The sequence below is a fragment of the Dreissena polymorpha genome, chromosome 8 (assembly GCF_020536995.1).
Source record: "Dreissena polymorpha isolate Duluth1 chromosome 8, UMN_Dpol_1.0, whole genome shotgun sequence".
Classification (NCBI taxonomy): Eukaryota; Metazoa; Mollusca; class Bivalvia; order Myida; family Dreissenidae; genus Dreissena; species Dreissena polymorpha.
In genome coordinates, this window is record NC_068362.1 from 36,445,318 (window position 1) to 36,467,018 (window position 21,701).

General features: G+C 37.2%; 2 long non-coding RNA genes across 2 annotated transcripts in view; both read left to right on the forward strand.

The window, feature by feature from the left end:
• Nucleotides 1-21,701, forward strand: part of LOC127841150 (uncharacterized) — a 54,526-nt gene that overhangs the window by 26,741 nt on the left and 6,084 nt on the right. The window contains exon 2 of the long non-coding RNA XR_008030735.1: nt 18,759-18,801. This is a non-coding gene — a long non-coding RNA (uncharacterized LOC127841150). The remainder of the gene's footprint in view (nt 1-18,758; nt 18,802-21,701) is intronic.
• Nucleotides 661-2,320, forward strand: LOC127841157 (uncharacterized). The gene is made up of 2 exons (XR_008030741.1): nt 661-795; nt 1,358-2,320. It is a non-coding gene; the product is annotated as an uncharacterized LOC127841157 (long non-coding RNA).

Consider the following 21,701-nt stretch of genomic DNA (forward strand, 5'->3'; position numbering starts at 1 on the left):
TAAGAAATAAAATAAAAACTGGAAATAATTTTATTTAATTGTTAACCTTCCTGACTCCTGCTGAGGTAAGCACCTTGACTGGAAGCGGACAGAGAGACTCGGAAGTGACGAAGGCAGCGGTTGAGTCTGGAAGATAATTGTTATTTATCTATTGATAAGAAATACATGTCATTTGATTAAAAAAACAATAAATGTATATACATTATTTTACCACTTATTCAACGGCAAACACTTCAGATTTTTTCGGCGTAAGCTGCATAAGCCAGCTTTTCACCTTAGCCTGACCTTTGTAAGTGTCCAATAAAATTCCAATAAAATTTCCCGCAGCTAGGTACGAATGAATACACTTCATTTATTCCATTGGCTGATTTGAGTTTACCACCAGAACATTGGAAACATATCCGCGTCTTTGTAACACTGTTTTACTGTATGAAACAATTTTATCTCGAATGAAAAGGCTTAATAGATAGAACAGTTTTACACTCAATTCTCGACATCAATACAGTTTGTGCGTACACCTTTTATTTTCAGAGTATTACCAGCGCAAGAGCGTTTATACTTAAAAGGCTATGTTCTCATATTAACTTCATTGTAAGTTATTATTAAAAGACCATTTTACTAAATATTTAAAACAATACTTGAACTCTTTTTTATATACATTTTCATTATGTGCTTTAACTGTAGCTGACCAGTTGATGGAAGATACTGCAGAGTTTGGCAGGGAAATAACCCAAGACAGCAAAGCGGCTCTTTTGGCGCATTTACCAAGAGGACTAACATGGCCACAAATTCATGGTAAATATTGTTATGCCCCGGGCTCATATAAGTAATTTAGTGTTAACCACCTGAAAGTATTTTGTCTTTTTGGTATCCAATATTTTGGTCTAGTTTCATTTACAGGTTATTTTTATATGAATTAGCAAATTAGCATAACTTTCATATAGCAATATCTGAATATAAAATTCCTATATATGTTTGAGTTTCCAGAAACATGCTAGTGTACCCCGTTTTGGGGCATTTAAGAAAACAACAATATAAATTTCAAAATAAAAGAGAGTCATTATAAAAATATAAGTTAAATCACCAATTTATTCACTTTAAAGTCTAAGTTTTCCTGTTTGCAAGTAGATTAAAGCCCGCTTGCAAACTACTTAGGATCGTAAATGTTCGCTCGAATACAAAAAAGCCAGATGTACAGAATTGAGCAGTGATATGAAATATCTAAAATAGATAAAAATATGAATGAGCATTAAAGTATAGATATTCAATCATATGATTGCTGCACATTTACTTTTACAGATGAATGTAAAAAACTTATGACTTTCTTGTAATATTGTTTGCTTTGTTTTTCTTTCAGAGATCATGCAGGAGCCCTACAGTATAACAGCAGTACAAGTTCTATAAAAGATCCACGACCTACTGAAGCCCAGCTAATTAACAAAAAAGTTTTTAAAAACTGTAATTTTATCCCACCTGGGTACTTATAATTTACTAAGCTGCCTATACAAGTTTTAGATTTGCAATTATATTTTAAATTGTCACTTGGAAAGTAATACATGTACATCTATTATGTTCTGAATTTCTTTGAACAATAAAATTATATAAAAGTATTTTAATGAAATTAAGCACCTAAATTGCATTAAAGTGAAAGTAGCTGAGAACAAGATGTGTTTGTGAAACACAATGTCCCCCTATATGACGTTTGACCTTGAAGGATGACCTTGACCTTGACCCTTCACCACTCAAAATGTGCAGCTCCATGAGATACACATGCATGCCAAATATCAAGTTGCTATCTTCAATATAGCAAAAGTTATTGCAAAATGTTAAAGTTGGTGCAAACCAACCAACCAACCAACAGACCAACCAACCAACAGACTAACCAACAGACAGGGCAAAAACAATATGTCCCCCACTACTATAGTGGGGGACATAAAAATATTATCCTTGTGCTCATGTTCAGCTACATATATTGTGACATACATGAAGCAGCTAAAAATAACTTAAATTTTTCATTTTGTTTCTTGTATATCGTTTGTACAGGGTTCGTGAATTGTTACTGTATATTACTTGACTTGCTTGTATTTTGTTACTTTGAATACATGTTGTGAAGGTTGCATTATACTTTTTAACTTTTAAAGGAGCGCTTGTTCTGTTATGTAAGGGCCTGATTTATGATTATGGACCTAGAGGCTTTGTAAGCATGTATTAAACAACACTTGTTTGATCTGAATAATTTGTTAAATAAATGTAACACAATTTGTAATCTGATGTTATATTTTGATGAATTGTGAACAAAATAATACATCGAAGAAACTAAGGCATTATGTTGATTTTTTGTTTTGTTTTAATCTAACCTTAAATTATGATTTACTTAAGCTGTGAGTATTGTATTCATTTAATACATGAATATTGTTTTTAGACCAGAAATTTCTTTTTCTATTCAGTGACCATGGTAAACGCTGGACAATTTTCCATGTTATACCAGTCATCCATGGAATATTGAACATGGAAAAACCCTGGAACATTTTCCAGGGTTTTCCAGCCAGCATGGAAAAAATACCGTCCGAATACTCCATGTAATCTGGAAAACCCTGGAAATAAATCCATGGTTTTCCATGGTTTTCCAGATTACATGGAGTATTCGGACTTTATTTATTCCATGCTGGCTGGAAAACCCTGGAAATTGTTCCATGGTAATTATTCCAGGGAGCCTGGAAAACCATGGAAACTATTCCAGGCTATTTCCACATACCATGGACAATTTTCCACCCTTTTTTAAAATATTGACGCTGGAAAAGGCTGGAAACTTAGTCCGAATACTCCAGCCTCATATTTTCCATGGATTTCCATGGAAAACCCTGGACAAAGTACACCCGGGTACTTCCTTATTCCTGTCAACATGTTAACATGTAAAAGTATAAAGAGCAATGGAAGCGAGGCCTCACTTTAAAGCATTGCATTTCAACCCGCGAGGTATATCGGGTCAATTCGCGGACATTCAGAGTTTATATACAGGTCATCACCGGAGTTGGCGGCCAGTAAAATAATCGTTATATAATAAAGACGCTATCCGTGAACTAGGTGACCTGGAATTTTCTTTAGACCAGAAATATGTTAAATGAAGATATTCAGCAATATAATTATGGTATGTAAATAATAGATTCTTAATGTGTTTTCAACAATACAATGATAAATATTATTGTTGATAAATTTAACAATAATTATTCGTCCATATTGCCTAATGTACTAAAGTGATATTATGAGCATGTAACAGTTTATAGGTGTCTATCGCAACCGTTGATTATTTTTGATGTTTCTACTTCATATACACTTATATTAATTAATGCAGCATCATCATACTAAAACAATATACCAGAAAGAGAAAAATAATGCATTTGAATATCAACCGTACTTTCGTTTGACAACTGATCATGCGTTTACGAGTTGAACCTAAATTTAGTTTTAGTGCAGATTTTTTCATATGACACAAAGACACGAAATTGTTTTACGGATCATTTCAGCTTACAGGACTGGGTGGGTCACGTAAGAATATCGAATATAAAATATATTTTTATAAACAACTGGTAGCAAGGTGAGTTGCAGATAATTAATCAGTAACCACATTTTAACTAACTATTTTTGACCTGTTAATTCTTTTCAGCTCAATTCAACAGTGCAAAATGCCCATAATATCACTTTAAGCATTAGCACGATGATAATTGATACTGTTAATAATCGAATCAAATAGCAATGCCCGACAAACCACTAAAACAGGTTTGGTTTGTTTGAAGAACGCGCCTATAAATACGGATACTTCTCGTGTGGCCGGTTGACTCATATGTTTAAATTTCACTTCCATTCTTCTTGTGGTTTTCTGTTTTGTATCTATAGGTTTATGACCAGCAATATGTTATAATGTAAAATAAGCCGCGAAAACTCCCCGTAACATCCCGTACTGCGTGTGATGCAGCTAAGAACTGCACAGAAAAAGACATTCGCTATCCTTGATCTCATTCATTAAACTATTTACGCCGTATATCTTTTTTAAAGATATTTCTTGTCTTTATTGCCTTCCAAAGTAGACTTAACCAGTTTTTCTTTCTCTAGGTAAGACAAGAAGGTCACAATAGCTTGCATTACTTTACAAAGTAAAACCAGTAATGAATGAGACTTAACTGATGTTAGTCTGGTCTTGATTTATATAATTTTTTCATTTTTCTAAAATTAAAATTTGTGAGAAATAACGTTGTCTGTGTAATGTCATAAGCGTACAAGGAAAAAATGTGACACACACGGTATAACTGTGAGACTTGACAGGTATGTAATTCATAAAATTGTTTATGAAATCAAATTGAAATACTTAAAGGGATCTTTTCACGCTTTGGTAAATTGACAAAAATGAAAAAAGTTGTTTCAGATTCGCAAATTTTCGTTTTAGTTATGATATTTGTGAGGAAACAGTAATACTGAACATTTACCATGGTCTAATATAGCCATTATATGCATCTTTTGACGATTTTAAAACCTAAAAATTATAAAGCGTTGCAACGCGAAACGATTGAATAATTTGGAGAGTTCTGTTTTTGTCGTTAAATTTTGTGAGACTACGAAGATTGCTTATATAAGGTATAAAATACGTCAAGTATGTGTACACGGCGGAATAGCTCAGTAGGCTAAAGCGTTTTTACTTCAGGACTCTGGCAGGACTCCAGGGGTCACTGGTTCGAAACCTGCTCCGGGCAATGTTCTTTTCCTTTTTTAAATTTTATTCTTGATTTTTTACTGGAGCTTTTACGATCCAATGTTTACATTTATCAATATAAAGCATTTAATGAATAAGTTAAAAAATGCCAAAATCTGTGAAAAGGCCCCTTTAAGATTCTGCAAACCTGCACAACTAATTTCACATTGCCTGCATGTCTAAGTATGGAGAGTTGGTTACTAGACGTTCAAGCATGAGCATGCTAAAGTATGAATATACAAAAAAAATGATAAAAACTATCGAGTGTCACTTATTATTGACATACATGCCAGAATTATTTGGGTCCAAAGCGGGACATTCCATAAAAAATTGTCGGGACATTTGACCAAAAAGCAGGACACCTAAACCGATCTCTCCTTCCACCTTTACTGTAGTCAGTATAGTACTAACAAAAACTCTTGATACTTTTATTCAAGACATAAAACATCTGATATGAAGCATGAAATCTAAAACATAACAATAACAGTTTTATTAAATAAGACGATAGCAAACAACGAAGATAATATTCATCTTTTACGACAACAATACTCATTATATTACTTTCATTGGCAAACATTAACGCAGGGGAGGCTATCCAGTACACTGAAAGTATGGGTTACAGTAAACTATCTTAGACAAGATGGGTACCACTTTTACTGCTTGTTACGATGTTTTTTTAAGCATGTATCCATGCGCAGTTTGTTACTTGTCAATTGTCGCGTCTAAATTGGAGTAGGGTCAAACTGTCATGCATAGCACCTCGTTGTTTTTAGCTTAATTGGAGTTGGGTCAAACGGGGTACGGACAAAAGCCCTCTCGGACATTAGCCCCTAGGACAAAAGCCCCTAGGACAATAGCCCCTAAGACAATAGCCCCTTCAAAAAAGTACACTCGCGGACATTAGCCCCCAGGTGTTTTAAAAAGTTGTATTTTTATTTCATTTGTTTTATTTCATAAGTAATTACTTATTAATATGTTATGTTAACACGTAAATTTGAGTGTTTTCACAATGTCTTTACTTTTATACTATTACTATTGGTGGTTTAGTAATTAAAACTATGAAGTATTTTTTAATATTTATTGTTTCATAATAACAAGGTGACAAGATTGCAAACAGGTACGTGTACGAGTCAACAAAAGGGCAAGTAAAACACTACTCTATGAATCATTAGATTTAAGTAGGAACAAAACACACAGGAAAGTTTACACTTATGACACAACGAACATTTTAATAGTCACATTATCTAGTTTTCTGTAAGAGTACACGCACACAACACACGAAGCACTTAATTACTGCTTCCATCGGACGCAGTTTCCAACAGCTTGCAAGAACTCTGCAAGGGTCTTTCTGCCTCCTGAGTAATCCTGGCACAAGTTGTGAAGGCGCTCCTGGATGTTCTTTGTGGCTCGCTTCACTCGATTTCTCTGTGGTTGGCCTTGGGAATCCTGGTACAGTGCAGTTTCAACCATGGCATGGTCCTTTCTGAAGTGGTCTTTAACTGTCCAGATCGACGGGTGATGATATCTGATGAGTTTCTGGAAGCTGTGGTTCCAAGCCTCACAGAGGTTGTTGGTTCGAGGCTCGTTGTCCAAGGTCTGTAAGTGCACGTTCCAAAGAGGAGGAGGGAACAGTGGTGAAATTCTGCAGACACAAACGAGCTGCACATCTGCTTCTGGACCTGCAGGTGGCTGGATCCGGCGGAAGGTGCCGGAAACATACACTCTATCAAAATAGTCGAGCAGTCCTTCAAGGCAGTCAGGTGCAGTATTCCGAAGGTGGGTCATCCCTTCTGCAACATCCTCCATGGGCAAAAAGGCTAGTCCATCCAACATGCCGCAGAACAACTTCACTGTGTTGTCAGTCTTGTATGCTTCCACAAGCCCAAGGTCCTGAATCTTCCTCCAGGTGCTTGAGTCAGATGGTAGAAACATCCTTGGGTTGACACATGGGAACCGAAGGTGTTCCTCACCGCCTGGATGGATGCTTGCTCAAAGTCCGTCATCACCGTCAGTGGGTCTGGGCTGCAGCCGATCGCCTCACACTTGGACAATATAGCGTCGAACAGTCCTGTGTAGGTATCTTGTGTCTTTCCTGACAGGAGTGCGTAAACACAGGTCACCGCAGAATCTCGAAGTGGTGCTCTAATTATGTAGAGTTGCTGAAAGAGTCCTGGTGCTGAGGGGTGGGTTCCATCCATAAACCAGGTATCTGAACGGCAAAGGTGTCTCAGCGCTTGATCAGATCCAAACATGAGCATCCTATTCACAGAGTCTGGGCCGCTGTCATGAATCAAAATGGGCAGTCTGTCTGGCTCTCCAGTTGTAGTCCACTCCTCTGGCAGCTGTAGTTCCCTTAATGAGGCTGGTTCCTTTGGTAAGTAGCCTTTCTCGTGTCGCCGAATTGTGCGCTTTACTGACTCTGTCCTCCCGACAGCAGCACGTACTTCCACTTGATGGTTCTGTACAGTGTCGGCCAGGATCTGATGTGGGCGTCCTCTGCAGATCAATGCATTCTCCTTCATTTTGTTTCGAAGCTTTGTGGCCTCCACTGCAGCAGCATTGCTGTCATGAGTGTGAACAGCGGAGATTTTCACATCATTAATCTATAAACAGAAATGAATTCATTTGAACAAAAAAGTTTTCAAATTTCTTAATTAACTTTGTGAAAAAATGACAAGTGATTTATCAAAGTCTACAGTACAGCCAACGCGGCACAAACATAATCCGCGGCTACGTCACGGCCAGAAATTTAGTCTGACATGTTAAAATAATCGCCTATTGGCAATTAATACGCCAAATACAATCACATCCAAATCGAAATATAGGATGGTAACAACGTTAACTATCTGACAATAAATTGCAATTAATTTTGTTATTTTACATCCAATTTCTTCTTGAAATGTTAAAGGGTCCCCCATTTTGTTGCTGTTGTTGATGATGATGCAGAATAACCAATCTGTAGTGCGTTCAGTTACAGCAAACGTTCGCCAATGATCGTTCGTTTCCGATTCGGTCTGAAGTAATCATGAAGTAGATTATTGTAAAAATACGGAGCTTCAATGGGGGATCGAACCCACGACCTTCAGAGTGGTAGTCAGACACTCTAACCGGCCTACATCGTCTGCTGGTCAAGCGAACAAATGTTGAAACCTTCGGAAAATGTAGATGATCATAAATTCCATAAATGTTGGTAAGAGAAATTTACGTGGTTGTCGTATGATGACAAAAATAATTTAATGTTTTGTGACATTTGTAAAAAGCATAGTAAAAGTAACATATTTTTAACGGCTGTGGCCTCCACTGCAGCAGCATTGCTGTCATGAGTGAGAACGGTGGAGATTTTCACATCATTAATCTATAAACAGAAATGAATTAATTTGAACAAAAAAGTTTTCAAATTTCTTAATTAGCTTTGTGAAAAAATGACAAGTGATTCATCAAAGTCTACAGTACAGCCAACGCAGCACAAACATAGTCCGCGGCTACGCCACGGCCAGAAATTTAGTCTGACATGTTAAAATAATCGCCTATTGGCAATTAATACGCCAAACACAATCACATCCAAATCGAAATATAGGATGGTAACAACGTTAACTATCTGACAATAAATTGCAATTACTTTTGTTATTTTACATCCAATTTCTTCTTGAAATGTTGAAGGGTCCCCCATTTTGTTGTTGTTGTTGATGATGATGCAGAATAACCAATCTGTAGTGCGTTCAGTTACAGCGAACGTTCGCCAATGATCGTTCTTTCCGATTCGGTCTGAAGTAATCATGAAGTAGATTATTGTAAAAATACGGAGCTTCAATGGGGGATCGAACCCACGACCTTCAGAGTGGTAGTCAGACACTCTAACCGCGTCGCTGAAAAGCTAGCTCAACAGCAAGGCTGTTGGAAGTGACCTTAAATCACTACACTGGGCTAACTGTGTTGAATCCAGCACTTCCATTGGTTGATAGATGTCACATGTCAGCAAACTATGTATATGTCATCAGAAAGTGTTAAAAACGTTTGTTGCGATTTTCAAACGTTTTTAAGAAACAATAATGTTTTTAAACATGTCAAAGCATAAAGCAGAAAAGGAGAGCAGCGAGAGACGAACTCTCCTACATTTTTTAACAAAAAACCAAGGGAAAGTGAAAGGACTTCTGATCAGTATGGTGGCAAAACAGCAGATGCATTGGCCGAAGCGAGTAGGCCTTCATCGTTTGCTGGTCAAGCGAACAAATGTTGAAACCTTCGGAAAATGTAGATGATCATAAATTCCATAAATGTTGGTAAGAGAAATTTACGTGTTTGTCGTATGATGACAAAAATAATTTAATGTTTTGTGACATTTGTAAAAAGCATAGTAAAAGTAACATATTTTTAACGGCTGTTCGAATTTTCGGACAAGTACATTTTGTACTCTGAATAAACATGCAGCTGGTAGTTATCATACATCCTGCAATCAGGTGGCCCCTACATAATCTTGAAATGGCCTACTAAATTTATGGCTGATTGGCCATTGGCCCACCGGCAATCTGGCCCAGAATGAACACTGTTGATACACAGAGTCCTGATATTGGCTGTTGTCGGCATAGAACTAATCCCGAATATATCCAGAATATCAATCACTAGGTCCCTGTTGACACTCTGCAGATCACCTTTAATCACACGCCTAACACTTGGCTGGAGCATATCCAGCCACGACTCAATGAGTACATCGTCCGTAACTGACCCAAAAATGACTCTCACCAATAAGACCAGTGCAAGTCTAACCGGCAGGTAGCCAGTCTGCCGGAACCCAACCACCACTAAGTTCCCCGTCGCCGCCCAAAGACGCAGTGATGTCTGTGGGCTTGGGCGAGGGGCCACCTGCCTGTCGTCCGAAAAGGCTGGGCTCTCAAAAGGCCTACCCCAGAACTCTGTAGAAATATCCCTCAAAACGCCGTCCTGGTCGAACGCTGTCCTCCCTGCTATCACAAAACTAACTGTCTCATCTGTCCGGTCTTCATAGAAAATTGTCTCTACGTCTTCAACAACTTCTCCATGTCTGATGGTAATTTCTCTGAAACATAATGTACAAAATACATACAAAATCTAGACAAAAGTTTTGTATCTTACCACAGACGCTTGTTATAAGGACCCCCTCCACGCTCTGCCCCTTAAGATTGCCAGTCCATTTTTTTTCATTTTAACATGTCCTAGACAGAGCTCCAGATAAGATTTCGGGTCAATTAGTTTTCACTACAAGATTTTTTTCGCAGTAAGTTTTTTTCCAAAATTCATCATTTTCAAATACCGTAATTACTCTATGTTTTCGGACACTCTATAAGTTTTCGGACACCCCTTTTTTTAGCAAAAATAATTATTTTTCGTGACTCTAAATTTTCGGACACACGAGTTTTCGTCCATAATTAATGTCTCTAAGTTTTCGGACAGTATATTTTACAGCGCTATTTTACCGAATTTCGGTCCTGTTTTCGATATCTAATGGCACTTAGATCACGTGGTTTTACAACCAGATAAACATCATAAAACCTGGCAGCTGCATGCTGAGGGCAATGGACCATTACATTTGCGTTATTGGGTAAATAACCTTGTAAACGGGTATTAAACAATGGTTTCGCCCGATGCACCCTATTGCAAGTTTTACGAACAATGGAAGTTGTTAGACATTAACTATCGGAAATGAACAAACAAAGAATTCATATTTGCTTTTATTATTGAGTTAATTACAGGTTCATACTAGCCAGTATCGCTACATCCAATGCTCATCTTTGAACTCCTTGGTCAAAGTACAACCTTGTAGTAACTTTCTGTAAAATAAATTAAGCATTTAAAATTATTCAAAATGCAGTGCAAACATATATAAATGTTATTTATACTACATGGTATGGTATTTGACAAGCACGTGCTATTACAGGTAATCGTTGATACAATTGACGCTATTTTCTGATACTTCAATTTTCGACTCTTAGTTTTCGGACACCTGTATATTGTGAATATTTTTTGTATCTAAGTTTTCGGACACGAAGTAAAATAATTATTTTAAAGTGTCCGAAAACATAGAGTTATTACGGTAGTTTTTTTCTGTCAATGAAACGATGCAGCAGAAAGTGGCAGAAAGTGTTTTATTTTTAGCTCATCTATTTTTTGAAAAAAAAATTATGAGCTATTGTCATCACCTTGGCGTCGGCGTCGGCGTCGGCGTCGGCGTTGGCGTTGGCGTCGGCGTCCGGTTAAGTTTTGCGTTTAGGTCCACTTTTCTCAGAAAGTATCAATGCTATTGCATTCAAACTTGGTACACTTACTTACTATCATGAGGGGACTGGGCAGGCAAAGTTAGATAACTCTGGCGTGCATTTTGACAGAATTATGTGCCCTTTTTATACTTAAAAAATTGAAAATTTTGGTTAAGTTTTGCGTTTAGTTCCACTTTTCTCAGTAAGTATCAATGCTATTGCATTCAAACTTGGTACACTTACTTACTATCATGAGGGGACTGGGCAGGCAAAGTAAGATAACTCTGGCATGCATTTTGACATAATTATGTGCCCTTTTTATACTTAGAAAATTGACAATTTTGGTTAAGTTTTGTGTTTAGGTCCATTTTATTAGCTCATCTATTTTTTGAAAAAAAATTATGAGCTATTGTCATCACCTTGGCGTCGGCGTCGGCGTTGGCGTTGGCGTCGGCGTCCGGTTAATTTTTTCGTTTAGGTACACTTTTCTCATAAAGTATCAATGCTATTGCATTCAAACTTGGTACACTTACTTACTATCATGAGGGGACTGGGCAGACAAAGTTACATAATTCTGGCTTGCATTTTGACAGAATTATGTGCCCTTTTTATACTTAGAAAATTGAAAATTTTTGTTAAGTTTTGTGTTTAAATCCACTTTTTTACTAAAGTATCAAAGCTATTGCTTTCATACTTGCATCACTTACTAACTATCGTAAGGGGACTGAGCAGCAAAACTTAGGTAGCTCTGACTGGCATTTTGACGGAATTATGTGCCCTTTTTGTACTTAGAAAATTGATAATTTGGTTAAGTTTTGTATTAAGGTCCACTTTTTTCCTAAAGTATCAAAGCCATTGCTTTCATACTTGCGACACTTACTAACTATCGTAAGGGGACTGTGCATGCAAAGTTATGTAACTCTGACTGGCATTTTTACATAATTATGTGCCCTTTTTATACTTAGAAAATTGAAATTTTCATTCAGTTTTGTGTTTAGGTCCACTTTTTTCTTAAAGTATCAAAGCCATTGCTTTCATACTTGCAACACTTACTAACTATCGTAAGGGAACTTTGCAGGCAAAGTTATGTAACTCTGACTGGCATTTTGACATAATTATTGGCCCTTTATACTTGAAAATTTGGTTAGGTTTTGTGTTTTGGTCCACTTTACCCCTAAAGTATCATACATATTGCTTTCATACTTGGAACACTTACTTACTATCATGCGGGGACTGGGCTGGCAAAGTTTGATAACTCTGGTGTGCATTTTGACACAATTATGTGCCTTTTTTATACTTAAAAAATTGAAAATTTGGTTACGTTTTGTGTTAAGGTCCATTTTATTCCCTAACTATTAAACCTATTGCATTCAAACTTGGTACACTAACTAACTATCATGAGGGGACTGTTAACACAAAGTTAGATAACTCTGGCGTGCATTTTGACAGAATTATGTGCCCTATTTATACTTAAAAATTGAAAATTTTGTTAAGTTTTGTGTTTAGGTCCACTTTATTCCTACAGTATCAAACTATTGCTTTCATACTTGCGACACTTACTAACTATCATTCGGGGACTGTGCAGGCAAAGTTATGTAACTCTGACTGGCATTTTGACAGAATTATGGCCCCTTTATAGTAAGAAAAATTGAAAATTTCTTTAAGTTTTGTTGTTTGGTCCACTTTACTCCTGAAGCATAATAGCTATTGCTTTCCGACGTGGAACACTCACAAGCTATCATTAGGGGACTGTACTGGTCAAGTTGCTATTTATTATGCCCCCCTTCGAAGAAGAGGTGGTATATTGCTTTGCTCATGTCGGTCGGTCGGTCCGTCCACCAGGTGGTTTCTGGATGATAACTCAACGCTAGGGCCTAGGATCATGAAACTTCATAGGTACATTGATCATGACTCGCAAATGACACCTATTGATTTTGAGGTCACTAGGTCAAAGGTCATGGTCACGGTGACCCAAAATAGTAAAATGGTCTCCGGATGATAAATCAAAAACACTTAGGCCTAGTACCATGAAACTTCATAGGCAAATTGATCATGACTCGCAGATGACCCCTATTTATTTTCAGGTCACTAGGTCAAAGGTCAAGGTCAAAGTGACCCGAAATAGTAAAATGATTTCTGGATGATAACTCAAGAACGCTTAGGCCTAGGATCATGAAACTTGATAGGTATATTGATCATGACTCACAGATGACCCCTATTGATTTTCAGGTCACTAGGTCAAAGGTCAAGGTCACAGTGACCCGAAATAGTAACATGGTTTCCGGATGATAACTCACGAACGCTTATGCTTAGGATCATGAAACTTCGTACGTACATTGATAATGGCTGACAGATGACCCCTATTGATTTTCAGTTCACTAGGTCAAAGGTCACGGTGACCCAAAATAGTAAAATGGTTTCCGGATGAAAACTCAAGAACGCTTATGTCTAGGATCATTAAACTTCATAGGTACATTGATCATGACTCACAGATGACCCCTATTTATTTTCAGGTCGCTAGGTCAAAGGTCAAGGTCACGGTTACCCGAAATAGTAAAATGGTTTCTGGATGATAACTCAAGAACACTTTTGCCTACGTTCACGAAACTTGATAGGTACATTGATCATGACTCGCAGTTGACCCCTATTGATTTTCAAATCACTATATCAAAGGTCAAGGTCCAGGTGACCTGAAATAGTAAAATGGTTTCTGGATGATAACTCAAGAACGCTAATAGCTATGATCATGAAACTTCATAGTTACATTGATCATTACTTGCAGATGACTCCTATTGATTTTGAGCTCACTAGGTCAAAGGTCAAGGTCATGGTGACCCGAAATAGTAATATGGTTTCCGGATGATAACTCAAGAAGGCTTATGCCTAGGATCATGAAACTTCATAGGTACATGGATCATGACTCGCAGATGACACCTATCGATTTTGAGGTCACTAGGTCAATGGTCAAGTTCACGGTGACCCGAAATAGTAAAATGGTTTCCGGATGATAACTGAAGAACGCTTATTCCTAGGATCATGAAACTTGATATGTAGATAGATCATGACTCGCACATGACCCCTATTGATTTTCAGGTCACTAGGTCAAAGGTCAAGGTTACGGTGACCTGAAATAGTAAAATGGATTCCAGATGATAACTCAAGAACGCTTAGGGCTAGGATCATGAAATCTGATAGGTAGATTGATCATGACTCACAGATGATTCCCATCGATTTTCAGGTCACTAGGTCAAAGGTCAAGGTCACAGTGACAAAAAAATATTCACACAATGGCTGTCACTACAACGGAGAGCCCATATTGGGGGCATGCATGTTTTACAAACAGCCCTTATTTCTAAAGTATCAAGGCTATTGCTTTAAAGATTAATATACTTTCTTACTATTATGACGTTACTGTACCTGGCAAGTTTAATTTTACCTTGACCATAAAATTACCTTGACTCTCCAGGTCAACTATGAATAACTTCAAAAATTGCCAGAACTTCTTTATTTATGATCATATTTGATTCATGCTTTCACAAAACAACCTTTACCTTGTATACCACAATACACTCCACCCAAACCATCCCCCACGCCCCAGCCCAGAATCACCCCCCCACCCCCCCAAAAAAAATTGTTTTTTTCCTTTTTGTCTTTTTTTTTAAGTATCACCTAATATATGACCACACCCCCACACTATAACCACCTCTCAACCTCCCCCCTTGGCCACTGGCCCCCCCCCAATTTTTTTTAAAAACATGCTTTTAAAAAATAAAATATTTTTATTACTTTATTTTTTTTAAATTATGTCAAACCATTCCACCCAATAATACCCCAACCCCCAAACACATTTAAAAAAAATAAATAATGTACCCCTCCCGCTAATTTTAAAATCGTGGTTTTGCAAGCCTGGAATAGCGCTGCGTTTTACGTGTAATCCGGCTTTTAAATGTGGTGGATAAGTAATCCGGCTTTGAAACATGTTCGTCATTGCGGCACCCCCAGGTAAGTCGAGCATTTTTTATTTATTCAATATGACATCTCACAATTCCAAATACTTTTCCCAAAATATTGATTAAAAAACACTTCTGGCTATCACTACCAGTTGTTATGTACGACAGTGGACGGAAGAAACAGTTTCCATCCCCAATAATACTCTCTGTTGACAGTGGTTGTGTATCACGAAGCATGAGCAAGCTCCTCCCCTGCAAAACGTTTTATACCTGTTCTATAAAATTTCTATAAATGTCCTGGAACAAATTACTAAAAGTGTTCTGGAATCATCCTTTTAATGTTCTAAAATCATTTGAGAGCAGTTGTTGAACGTTAAATTAGAAAAATAAATAGAACAAATGTTCTAAAACAGTTCTGACGGTTTGTTCTAGAACAAATATTGAACCATTGTTCTATAAATATCCCAGATTTGTTCATGTATAAATTTCCATAACTGTTTTAGAACAATTGTTCTAGAAATTTGTCTCGTGTAACATTTAACAACTGTTCCTTAATAATTCTAACACATCTTCAGTATGATTACAGAACAGTTCTATTCGGTATGTTCCAGTACAATTCAATAAATGTTTTAGAACAGTTCCAAAGTTTGCTTCAGATAAGTCTGTCACAAATGTTTTAGAACAGTTCTAAAGATGTCCTTGATCAGTTCTAGGACATTGTTCCACTCAGAACTTGTAGCAGAGAACTGTTCATCGGGAATTATTTTGCCCAACTGGTGGAAAGGTTGACCAGAACTTACTTTTTTTTTAAATCAGAGTTTATTTACAGGTCCTACTGGCCTCTTCATGAGGTCTTTGAGGTCCGACCTGAAAACCAGACCTTACATTATTAAATAAAGTTTATATAAGAAAATATATAAACTTTATTAAACTACAATAATATACTTCAAATAAATACACAATTAGAAAATAAGTATTATATGGTCACACCAACATTATATATAAACAATAAGTATAATTAATCTAAGAAAGAACATTTTAAAGGGAGGTAATATCACCCTGTTACACATATTTATTTTCAATATGTAGAACAAGTGTAGAACAATTGTAGACCTTGGTTCTATATTGGTTCTATATGTGTTGTTATTCCCAATTAGAACTTTTGTAGAACTAACTGCTTCTTAAAGAGTTTTAAATGTGTTGTAGAACTACATTTCTACAAATTCATTGAATTTATTTTGTCCTTGAAATGTTCTAAAAATGTTCTTGAATATTATTGGAACAGTTTTAGAACTAAGCCATGTTCCACAAATGTTCTGGATTTAATATAGAAAAATGTTTTGGAACAATTCCAAATCATATGTTCTAGAAGGGGAATATGGAAATTGTATAATTTTTCTTGATGTTCAATAACAGTTCCAGAAACGTTTAAATTTCTAGAACAAATTTTAGCAGGGCAATTAAAGCTTGCAGCAGTGGTAGACTGTTTTATAAGTTGCAACATGAGTTTTTAGCAAGAGGATGAATGCCACTCAAAATCAATAGGAGTAAATGTTCTTGTTTGTTATTCATTAAGTTCTACTTCATTGTTTACTGCTCTGAGATGAACACAGGGATCATTGTTGCATTTGTGTATTGAAAGTTTTTGGTAAGTGCTATATAGCTGCTTACATTTTTTGCAGAGTGTACATTTGTACTTTTTCAAAAGATGCTCACTTGAAAATGTTTTATTACAAGAATCGCATGATAAGTGCCTTTTACAAACATGTGTCTTCATTCGTTGGCTTGAGGAACAGATAGTATTACATGTTTCACATCGGGGACATGTATGTTTGGATAGTCCCTTTTCTGTAGTGATTTCTTTGAAACATGTCCTGCACGGATACATGTTTCCATCATAAATGTGAGCTCCATGGTTTCCAAGAAGAAAATTCATGCCTGTAATAAACAAGAGCACCACATAACGGGTGCCACGCTCGGCTATGGGTGCAGTTTTAAGCAAGATACCATCACTAAAGCAAAATTACAGAATTCCCAATTTAGAAAAAAAAGCTTTTTTAATGGGCCCTGGCCCTATTTCCAAAGTGGAGAACAAAAACATGCTTACAGATTTACACTGTGCATATGTAGTTTAAACAAAAGCTTACAGATTTTGCATATGCACCTTTAAACTTGCTGTTAAAGCTAACATCCAAAACCAGTTTTACACCAATCCATTGTCCAACATTGACTAGCATGTGTTATCTGTTTGAAAGAATCTCATTGGCTAAACTAGAGATGTGTGAGTGAAAGTTGTGTTAGACATTTCATTTCACACTTAGATGTCCTAGGACAAGCAAGGTACTCTGGTAGGTTCACTCCCCGTCCTGTCTCTATAACTGATTATGTTGTTTTGTATTGAAATGTATTATTATTCATTATGAATTTACACTTTGCTTTATTAATTATTAATGTATGACTATACATTTAAAGTGTCATAATATTTATTTCAGGTCTGTTATGTATAATTATAAATAAGAATAATAAAGCCCATGCTACATATATGTACATCATTTATATGCCCACAATAGGGTGCTATATAGCAGTTGAACTGTACGTCTGTCAGCCTGTGCGTCCAGAAACTTTTACATTGGCCATAACATTTGCAATATTGAAGATAGCAACTTTATATTTTTCATGTTTGTGAATCACATGGAGCTGCACATTTTGAGTGGTGAAAGGTCAAGGTCTTCCTTCCAGGTCAAAGGTCACATCAATGGCCTCTGTGCGTGCGAAACATTTTAATATTGTTCATAGCTTTTGCAATATTGAACTTTGAAAAATGCAACTTGATATTTGGCATGCATGATTATGTATCTCATGGAGCTGCACATTTTAAGTGGTGAAAGGTCAAGGTCATCCTTCATGGTCAAGGTCAAAGGTCAAATTTTGCAATATTGAAGATATTCGGCATGCATGTGAATCTCATCGAGCTGCACATTTTGAGTGGTGAAAGGTCAAGGTCAAAGTTAAAATTTTGTAACATCAAAGATAGAAACTCGATATTTGGCATGCATGCGTATCTCATAGAGCCGCACATTTTGAGTGGTGACAGGTCAAGGTCCTCCTTCAAGGTCAAGATCAAAGGTCAAATTTTGAAATATTAAAGATAGCTACTCGATATTTGGCATGCATGCGTATTTCATGGACCTTCACATTTTTAGTGGTGAAAGGTGAAGGTCAAGTTCATCCTTCAAGGTCAAAGGTCAAGGTAAACTGTAAAAAAATTAACATTAAAGATTGCAACTTGATATTTGGCATGCATGCGTACCTCGTGGAGCTGCACAATTTGAGTGGTGAAAGGTCAACGTAATCCTTCCGAGGTCAAAGGTCAAGGTCATTGTTTAAATTTTTATATATTGAAGATAGCGACTCGATAATTGGCATGCACGTGTATCTCATGGAGCTGCACATTTGAGTGGTGAAAGGTGAAGGTCATCCTTCAAGGTCAAAGCTCAAATTTTGCAATATTGAAAATAGCAACCCGATATTTGGCATGCATGCGTTTTTCATTGACCTGCTCATTTTGAGTGGTTAAGTTCAAAGTCAAGGTCATCCTTCAAGGTCAAAGGTCAAATATATGGCTTCAAAGCAGCGCAGTATGGGGCATTGTGTTTCATGAACACAGCTCTTTTTATTATGCCCCCCTTCGAAGAAGAGGGGGTATATTGCTTTGCTCATGTCGGTCGGTCTGTTGGTCTGTCGGTCTGTCGGTCGGTCTGTCGGTCCGTCCACCAGGTGGTTGTCAGACGATAACTCAAGAACACTTGGGCCTAGGATCATGAAACTTTATAGGTACATTGATCATGACTCGCAGATGACCCCTATTGATTTTGAGGTCACTAGGTCAAAGGTCAAGGTCACGGTGACCCGAAATAGTAAAATGGTTTTTGAATGATAACTCAAGAACGCATACGCCTAAGATCATGAAACTTCATGGGTAGATTGATCATGACTCGCAGATGACCCCTATTGATTTTGAGGTCACTAGGTCAAAGGTCAAGGTCACGGTGACCCGAAATAGTAAAATGGTTTCCGGATGATAACTCAAGAATGCATAGGCCTAGGATCATGAAACTTAATGGGTAGATTGATCATGATTCGCAGATGACCCCTATTGATTTTGAGGTCACTAGGTCAAAGAACAAGGTCACGGTGACCCGAAATAGTAAAATGGTTTTTGGATGATAACTCAAGAACGCATATGCCTAGGATCATGAAACTTCAAAGGTAGATTGATCATGACTCGCAGATGACCCCTATTGATTTTGAGGTCACAAGGTCAAAGGTCAAGGTCACGGTGACCCAAAATAGTAATATGATTTTCGGATGATAACTCAAGAACGCTTTTGCCTAGGATCATGACACTTCATAGGTACATTGATCGTGACTCGCAGATGACCCCTATTGATTTTCAGGTCACTAGGTCAAAGGTCAAGGTCACAGTGACAAAAAACGTATTCACACAATGGCTGCCACTACAACGGACAGCCCATATGGGAGGCATGCTTGTTTTACAAACAGCCCTTGTGTTATTTTTACCTTGGCTGTTTAATGAGAAAACCCGAGGTATTGTCATAGCCAGCTCGTCGTCCGCCGTAGGCGTTGTGCTAAAACCTTAACATTGGCTCTTAAATCAAAGTGTTTTCACCTACAACTTTGAAACTTCATATGTAGATGCATCTTGATGAGTTCTACACACCACACCCATTTTTGGGTCACTAGGTCAAAGGTCAAGGTCACTGTGACCTTTAATATAAAACTTTAACATAGGCTCTAAAATCAAAGTGCTTCCACCTACAACTTTGAAACTTCATATGTAGATGCACCTTAATGAATTCTACATGCCACACCCATTTTTGTGTCACTAGGTCAAAGGTCAAGGTCTCTGTGACCTCTAATATAAAACTTAATTATAAACCTTAACATTGGCTCTCAAATCAGAGTGCTTCCATCTACAACTTTGAAACTGCATATGAAGATGCACCTTGATGAGTTCTACACGCCACATCCATTTTTTGGGTCATTAGGTCAAAGGTCAAGGTCACTATACCTCTAATATAAAACTTTAACATAGGCTCTAAAATCAAACTGCTTCCACCTTCAACTTTGAAATGACATATGTAGATGCACCTTGATGAGTTCTACACGCCACACCCATTTTTGGGTCACTAGGTCAAAGGTCAAGGTCACTGTGACCTTTAATATAAAACTTTAACATAAACCTCTACATTTGCTCTAAAATCAAAGTGCTTCCACCTACAACTTTGAAACTTCATATGTAGATGCACCTTGATGAGTTCTACACGCCACACCCATTTTGGGTCACTAGATCAAAGGTCAAGGTCACTGTGATCTCTAAAAAAAATAAAATATAAATAAATCTGACAAGCTTTCGCAGCCGAGCATGGCATCCATTATGTGGTGCTCTTGTTTTATTGGTATATTCGTTTGTTAAAGGGGCATATTGATAAATAATACTGTACTTGGCATATGAATGACAAATCTATGTTAAAGTTTGCGTACCACCTCCATTGACATATTGCTTTATTATTATGCCCCCCTTCGAAGAAGAGGGGGTATATTGCTTTGCTCATGTCGGTATGTCGGTCTGTCGGTCCGTCCACCAGGTGGTTGTCAGATGATAACTCAAGAACGCTTGGGCCCAGGATCATGAAACTTCATACGTACATTGATCATGACTAGCAGATGACCCCTATTGATTTTTAGGTCACTAGGTCAAAGGTCAAGGTCATGATGACCCGAAATAGTAAAATGGTTTTTGGATGATAACTCAAGAATGCATACGCGGCAAACAGGGCGAACTCTGAACAATATAACTGAAGCAACTGGTCTGTAATCCTAATTCTATAATTATCAGTCCAATTGAGTAAAATGAAGTGGATCAGTAAAAATATTATCAGAATATGAGATTTTTTTTATATTTCGTATATTAAATATTGTGTTAATGTTTGATTTTGTTGATTAATATAAATATAAGCAGGACAGGGAAGGTAATACACAATACACAATTATATCTTTCTTATATACAAGGGAAACAAATGCAATAAGTTAAAATTTCATGTTTAATGAATAGAGGATATTTATCATGTCAGTGTGAGATCATTTGTTATTTTTTATGATCACATTTTATTATTACTTTGACAAAACAACACTTACCTGAATACCACAATGGAGTCCACCCAAACAATACCCCACGCCCCTACCAGAATCCCTCCCCCCCACCTCACCCCCCCCCCATTTTTATGTCCCCCACTATAGTAGTGGGGGACATTTTGTTTTTGCCCTCTCTGTTGGTTGGTCTGTTGGTTGGTTGGTTTTGCGCCAACTTTAACATTTTGCAATAACTTTTGCTGTATTGAATATAGCAACTTGATATTTGGCATCCATGTGTATCTCATGGAGCTGCACATTTGGAGTGGTGAAAGGTCAAGGTCATCCTTCAAGGTCAGAGGTCAAATATATATGGCCAAAATCACTCATTTTATGAATACTTTTGCAGTATTGAAGATAGCAACTTGATATTTGGCATGCATGTGTATCTCATAATGCTGCACATATTGAGTGGTGAAAGGTCAAGGTCAGAGGTCAAATATATGTGGTCCAAATCGCTTATTTTATGAATACTTTTGCAATCTTGAAGATAGCAACTTGATATTGGGCAGCAACTTGATATTGGGCATGCATGTGTATCTCTTGGAGCTGCACATTTTGAGT